Here is a 7,915-nt window from a genome sequence, read left to right on the forward strand (position 1 = left end):
GCTGAGAGTTGAAGTCCACAAGTCTTAAAAGAGCCAAGTTTGCAGACCCCTGCCTTAGTGCAATGGGAAGGAAGAGATTCGTTTTGATAACACTAAAAAGCTATTTGGCCACGGGTTTGTCACTGGTGTGTGGCACTCGGCTAGCAACCCACCACAGCGCGGCAATTGTCTTGGATGGACGTTGGCTGCAGCCACCTTTTTTCGGGGCGAGACAGGTGAGAGGTTGAAGCAGAGCAGGAAATCAGGTGAAACAGTAGCCCCACCAGGTGATTCTCTACCTGGAAGGTGCCCCCTTGGTATAGATCCTAGCTTGTCGTGTTGTTGTTTTTTTCCAATTGTGGCTCTGAGCGCCTGATGAAACGCGGGCGGGGTTGGGGGGGGGGCTTTAGCAAATTTGCATGGCTTGTGAAAAGGGCCCGTTACTACTCCAGAGGGGGTTAAGCTCAGCTATGAAAAGTGGGGGGAACCCCCACCCCACCCACCCCATTCTGGGTTTCAGTGCTGCACTGTACAGGTGGAGTGCGAGCTTTTGTGTCATCTTACAGGTCACAGGTGTGGGACAAGTCTCAAAACACGTCTCATTTTTTGTGTTCCGTGTTGGATGTTCTTGCCATTATTCAAATAAAGCTGGTGGCGAAAGGAAGGAAAGAAATGAAGGAAAGAAAGAATGGAAAGGAAAGGAAAGAAAAGAAAATATTTCCCTCTCCATCCCAATTCTTCATCACCAACCTTTGAGAAGGCGTTTCTTATACAGCATCCGTGGAGTTTTATATAATGTACAACACACAAATGGTGTCTTAATAAAACTGTTTACATCCTCCTCGTTGGCGTTGTGTGTGGTTTGCTGCTCAGGTGTGTGCCAGCTGGATATCTGGACAGCTGATTCGTGGGCGGGCAGAAAGGGCCGATCCTGTTCAGCTCCAGTTTTATTTCCACGGGGAGGTCCGTTAGATAACTTCTTGGCAGGAGAGAAAGGGAGAATCTCGCCCACCCGCGGATCTTTTCCCAACAACTGGGGTTTAGACACATCGGACAATGGTTGTGTGCCTGGGGCAATCTTCTAAAGCAAGTATTAGTATTTAGTATTTATTAAATTTCTATACTGTCCTCCCGAAGGACTGAGGGTCTCCAATCATGGCAACTTTTAAGACCTGTGGACTTCAACTCCCAGAATTCCTCAGCCGGCTTTGCTGACCAGGGAATTGTGTGGATTTGACGTCCACGCGTCTTAAACTGGCCACACAGTTGAGAAGTGCTGGAGGATGGAATCGATTCCAGGCCCAGGAGAAACCCACGCTGGGCCAGCTTTGCAGAGCGGGTGTGTAAGATTTCTAGTGCTGTGCACACTTGGAAAGACAGCTGTGGCTGTGCACATTTGGGGCTCGTGAGCCATCACTTCTTTGCTGCTAATTAAAGCAGCCACATTCTCCCTCTTCCCTATTTCTCTCTTCCCACCCATTTTTGCACTCGTCTGAAAAAAAAGGACACAGCTGCTTTAAACAGTTGGTTCATTAAAGCCTGCCCCCATCTCTCCCCCCCTCTCCCCTCTCCCTATTTCTTCCCACCCATTTTTGCACTTAAGTCTGAAAAAAAGACACAGCTGCTTTAAATAGTTGGTTCATTAAAGCCTGCCCCCCATCTCTCCCCCCTCCCTTTCTCTCCCTCTCCCTATTTCTCTCTTCCCACCCATTTTTGCACTCGTCTGAAAAAAAAGGACACAGCTGCTTTAAATAGTTGGTTCATTAAAGCCTGCCCCCCCTCTCCCCCCTCCCTCTCCCTCTCCCTATTTCTCTCTTCCCACCCATTGTTGCACTCAAGTCTGAAAAAAAGACAGCTGCTTTAAATAGTTGGTTCATTAAAGCCTGCCCCCTATCTCTCCCCCCTCCCTTTCTCTCCCTCTCCCTATTTCTCTCTTCCCACCCATTGTTGCACTCAAGTCTGAAAAAAAAGACACAGTTGCTTTAAATAGTTCATTAAAGCCTGCCCCTCTCCCCTCTCTCTCCCTATTTCTTCCCATCCATTGTTGCACTCAAGTCTGAAAAAAAGACACAGCTGCTTTAAATAGTTGATTCATTAAAGCCTGCCCCCCCCTCTCCCCCTCCCTCTCCCTCTTTCTCTCTTCCCATCCATTGTTGCACTCAAGTCTGAAAAAAAAGACACAGCTGCTTTAAATAGTTGGTTCATTAAAGTCTGCCCCCCCTCTCCTCCCTCCCTTTCCCTCTCCCTATTTCTCTCTTCCCACCCATTTTTGCACCCAAGTCTGAAAAAAAAAAAAAGGACACAGCTGCTTTAAACAGGTGGTTCATTAAAGCCACTCCAAGCAACAGCATTCTTAATAGGAGCCTAAGGAAAGATGGGCTTGCTTGTCCCAAGCTGTTTGTGAGAGTCCTAAAAGTTCCGTTTCCTTCCAGAAGGTTCGGCGGACGATCGCAACTGCTCTCCCCATATCAGCGCCTCGCACCGGATCACTTGAACCCCTTGGTTTATTGTGGCCATGGCTTGCTCCAAATTCTAAGAAAAGGATACGGGCGGTGGAGAGAGACGCGGTCCTAAAATTCACACCAGCTTTGTGCATTAAAAACGACGACAACGAAGGGTTTCGGGCCCATCTTTTCCAAAAACTCCTGCTGAAACTTGGCTACCCGAAAGAGACAAGTGAGGGGAGTCTGGGTGCATCGGAGCTGGGTGCGGTTCTAGCCACGGATTCAACAGATTATAAGATCTAGGCTGCAGCTCTGCACTGCTTGCAAGATAGGGGTTAGGAGAGTGCTGGGTAAATTACCCCAAATGGGGTAAGAGTAGGTTTTCCCTCACAAGGCTGTGACCCAATCCCAACAGGAACATTTAGCCCTGATAACGTTACCTAGTTGGGTAATGAAACATCTGAAAGAAAACAACTAAGCTCAGAGAGCACCAAAGAACCCACAGTTCTCTTCCTCTTCCTCTTCCTCTGCTCCTTCTCCTTCTCTTCCTCCTCTTCCTTTTCCTTTTCTTTCTTTTCCCTCTCCCCCTCCTCTTCTTCCTCCTTTCCATAAGCCCCATTCCCTTCTAGTACCAACGATGTTACCATAAATTACTCCAAATTAGGTAAAAGTGAATTTTCCCTCTGGGTAACAGCTCACAATCCCAACAGGAACATTTAGCCCTGATAACGTTACCTAGTTGAGTAATGAAACATTTGCAAGAAAACAACTAAATGTCCTCAGCACCGAGGACCTCGCAGTCCTCTACCTCCTCCTCTTCCTCCTCTCTAGCCCTGATGATGTTACCTAGTTGGGTCCTGAAACATCTGCAAGAAAACCACCGAACTCTGAGAGCATTTGGCCTCTATTGGGTGGAATCGACTTCCTGACAGGGAGTTTGGGTAACGAGCGAATAAGTTTGGAGGAGCTCTTCGGCTTCAAATCAGCTGGAAACACGCAGCTCCGCTTGAGAAGCTCCGCAAACTCTTTTCGTCCACTCTGAATGGAGCCCTGGAGTGGTGCTGTTGGAAGGAAATGTTTTGCGTGCGTGTGTGTTTTAAAAGAACTTCGTGGTACAGTGGGGAGGGGAGGGGGGGGTCTCTCTTTTGGCATTGTCATCATCTTGGTCGCGTTCCAACGTGCAGAGTGGCTTCTGGGCCTGGCCTTGGCGGGCTTCTCAGCTCTTGGGGCTGACTTGACTGCAGGATGTTGAGGAAACCTCTGTCTTCTGAGAGACCACGTCAGAGTCGTCCGTCATAGGTTTGCCGCACACCGTTTCCATGATGCAGGCACGGAACTGGGAAGGGAGGAGACAGGAGCTTTATGACTGCCCGAGAATTGCCCGAGAAGGTCTTACAGAACAGGGGTCTCCAACCTTGGTCCCTTTAAGACTTGTGGACTTCAACTCCCAGAGTCCCTCAGCCAGCTCAACAAGTCTTAAAGGGACCAAGGTTGGAGACCCCTGTTATAGAATACAGAATAACAGAGCTGGAAGGGACCTTGGAGGTCTTCTAGTCCAACCCCTTGCTCAAGCAGGAGATCTTATATACCATTCCGGACAAACGGCTGTCCAATCTCTTCTTTAAAAAAACTCCAGTGACGAAGCACCCACAAGTTCCGGTGGCAAGCTGTTCCGCTGGTTAATCGTTCTCGCTGTCAGGAAATTTCTCCTTGTTTCTAGGTTGCTTCTCTCCTTGACTAGTTTCCATCCCTTCATTCTTGTCTACGGAGATTCTCAGTCACCCAGGTTGTCCCAACGGTGCTTTCCCCCCCCCCCCCCCAAGAGGCAACTGGTCTTTCTGGGTTTTTTTTTTCTTTGAAGACGTTTCACTTCTCATCCAAGGAGCCTCCTCATGAGCTGAAGAAACTTCTTGGATGGGAAGCGAAACGTCTTCAAAGAAAAAAACCAGAAAGACCAGTTGCCTCTTGGGGAACCCCCCCCCCCCTCTTTGGGGCATCCATCCTTTCTCGATCAGCTTTCAGGTGCTTTGGAGAACCCCAATGACCCCCAATTTCGTCAGACGCAGCCTCCACTCACTGTAGACCAGGGGCGTCCAACTTTGGCAAGTTTAAGACTTGTTGTTGTGTCTCGCCCGACCCCCTCTCTGCAGCCAAGCCCCTTTCATCTCCTGTTATCTCAGCCAGGGACTGATAGTGCAGACGAACGGCCTGGCATGCCTTCAGCCCCCAGTCCTGGCACCGTGCCCGGACAGACCGAGCAAGACAAATGGCCTGGCATGCCTTCAGCCCCCAGTCCTGGCACCGTGCCCGGACAGACCGAGCAAGACAAATGGCCTGGCATGCCTTCAGCCCCCAGTCCTGGCACCATGCCCGACTGACCGAGCAATAAACCTCCCCACAGCATGTGAGCATGAGGAGACTGTAGCCAGTCACGAGCTGGAATTGCCAGCAGTGGAGGGTGGACGGATCCACGCTTCCGGAGAATGGAGAGGCGACGTCAGCAAAAGGGAGGAAGGGGCAGGCCTGGATATGTGTTGAGGCATGGAGCCATATCTCATGGCCTATATAAAAGATCTGCTTTCTGGCATTCTTTGAGTCAGGCAAAGTCTAATTTGGATTGCTGAAGTCACATCTTGGACTCCTGCCTGTCCTGAGAACTCTGACAGAACTTTGGCAAAGCTGTAGAGGCTTTGTGGCCACGCTTGATACAGATTTCCCCGACCCGGCCGTCAGAGGAGGAGTGGGACACGACACTTGTGTTCTTCAACTTGAAGTCCACACATCTTAAACTTCGCCAAGGTTGGACCACTTACTATAGACTAACAAGGAGGGTACCTGGAAAACTGGCCCTTTCTGACCTCACCTGCCTTCTCTGACCCTGCAGCCCAGGGATACTTGTCCAAAAATTCTTCCTGAATTCGGACAAACGGCTGTCCAATCTCTTCTTTAAAAAAACTCCAGTGATGAAGCACCCACAAGTTCCGGTGGCAAGCTGTTCCGCTGGTTAATCGTTCTCGCTGTCAGGAAATTTCTCCTTGTTTCTAGGTTGCTTCTCTCCGTGACTAGTTTCCATCCCTTCATTCTTGTCTACGGAGATTCTCAGTCACCCAGGTTGTCCCAAAGGTGCTTTCCCCCCCCCCCCAAGAGGCAACTGGACTTTCTGGGTTTTTTTTTCTTTGAAGACGTTTCACTTCTCATCCAAGGAGCCTCCTCATGAGCTGAAGAAACTTCTTGGATGGGAAGCGAAACGTCTTCGAAGAAAAAAACCCAGAAAGACCAGTTGCCTCTTGGGGAAAAAACAACAACCCATCTTTGGGACATCCATCCTTTCTCGATCAGCTTTCAGGTGCTTTGGAGAACAGGTTAACCCCCAATGTCGTCAGACGCAGCCTCCGCTCACTGTAGACCAGGGGCGTCCAACCTTGGCAAGTTTAAGACTTGTTGTTGTGTCTCGCCCGACCCCCTCTCTGCAGCCAAGCCCCTTTCATCTCCTGTTATCTCAGCCAGGGACTGATAGTGCAGACGAACGGCCTGGCATGCCTCCAGCCCCCAGTCCTGGCACCGTGCCCGGACAGACCGAGCAAGACAAATGGCCTGGCATGCCTTCAGCCCCCAGTCCTGGCACCGTGCCCGGACAGACCGAGCAAGACAAATGGCCTGGCATGCCTTCAGCCCCCAGTCCTGGCACCATGCCCGGACTGACCGAGCAAATAAACCCCTCCCCCACAGCATGTGAGCATGAGGAGACTGAAGCCAGTCACGAGCTGGAATTGCCAGCAGTGGAGGGTGGACGGATCCACGCTTCCGGAGAATGGAGAGGCGACGTCAGCAAAAGGAAGGAAGGGGCAGGCCTGGATAAGTGTTGAGTCATGGAGCCATATCTCATGGCCTATATAAAAGATCTGCTTTCTGGCATTCTTTGAGTCAGGCAAAGTCTAATTTGGATTGCTGAAGTCACATCTTGGACTCCTGCCTGTCCTGAGAACTCTGACAGAACTTTGGCAAAGCTGTAGAGGCTTTGTGGCCACGCTTGATACAGATTTCCCCGACCCGGCCGTCAGAGGAGGAGTGGGACACGACACTTGTGTTCTTCAGCTTGAAGTCCACACATCTTAAACTTCGCCAAGGTTGGACCACTTACTATAGACTAACAAGGAGGGTACCTGGAAAACTGGCCCTTTCTGACCTCACCTGCCTTCTCTGACCCTGCAGCCCAGGGATACTTGTCCAAAAATTCTTTCTGGAATTCACACAAAATGTTCTGCCCACATTTAGCAGACAGATGCGCAGACCATGATGAAGCTCGTGTCAGTAGCTGTTTTTCGGACAACCATAAATCAAGGTTGCAAACTCTGCCTGGAGTCATGCAACGCCAGTTTAATGCTATTGCAGGTCAATATGATAGACCTTCATTTAGAGATACCTGCAAGACATGGCCCAAATAGTCAAGAGATCCCCGGTGATGGTGTGGTGCCTGCTTTCTATGATGGCCACCATGTCGATTATTCTTTAACCATGAACTGTGTTCATTGTGGTTCTCCTACTTTCCTTCCAGAAGGTTCGGGACGATCGCAACTGCTCTCCCATATCAGCGCCTCGCACCGGATCACTTGAACCCCTTGGTTTATTGTGGCCATGGCTTGCTCCAAATTCTAAGAAAGGATACGGGCGGTGGAGAGGCGGTCCTAAAATTCACACCAGCTTTGTGCATTAAAAGCAGCGACAACGAAGGGTTTCGGGCCCATCTTTTCCAAAAACTCCTGCTGAAACTTGGCTACCCGAAAGAGACAAGTGAGGGGAGTCTGGGTGCATCGGAGCCGGGTGCGGTTCTAGCCACGGATTCAACAGATTATAAGATCTAGGCTGCAGCTCTGCACTGCTTACAAGATAGGGGTTAGGAGAGTGCTGGGTAAATTACCCCAAATGGGGTAAGAGTAGGTTTTCCTTCACAAGGCTGTGACCCAATCCCAACAGGAACATTTAGCCCTGATAACGTTACCTAGTTGGGTAATGAAACATCTGAAAGAAAACAACTAAGCTCAGAGAGCACCAAAGAACCCACAGTTCTCTTCCTCTTCCTCTTCCTCTGCTCCTTCTCCTTCTCTTCCTCCTCTTCCTTTTCCTTTTCTTTCTTTTCCCTCTCCCCCTCCTCTTCTTCCTCCTTTCCATAAGCCCCATTCCCTTCTAGTACCAACGATGTTACCATAAATTACTCCAAATTAGGTAAAAGTGAATTTTCCCTCTGGGTAACAGCTCACAACCCCAACAGGAACATTTAGCCCTGATAACGTTACCTAGTTGGGTAATGAAACATCTGAAAGAAAACAACTAAGCTCAGAGAGCACCAAAGAACCCACAGTTCTCTTCCTCTTCCTCTTCCTCTGCTCCTTCTCCTTCTCTTCCTCCTCTTCCTTTTCCTTTTCTTTCTTTTCCCTCTCCCCCTCCTCTTCTTCCTCCTTTCCATAAGCCCCATTCCCTTCTAGTACCAACGA

The sequence above is a fragment of the Ahaetulla prasina genome, chromosome 7 (assembly GCF_028640845.1).
Source record: "Ahaetulla prasina isolate Xishuangbanna chromosome 7, ASM2864084v1, whole genome shotgun sequence".
Classification (NCBI taxonomy): Eukaryota; Metazoa; Chordata; class Lepidosauria; order Squamata; family Colubridae; genus Ahaetulla; species Ahaetulla prasina.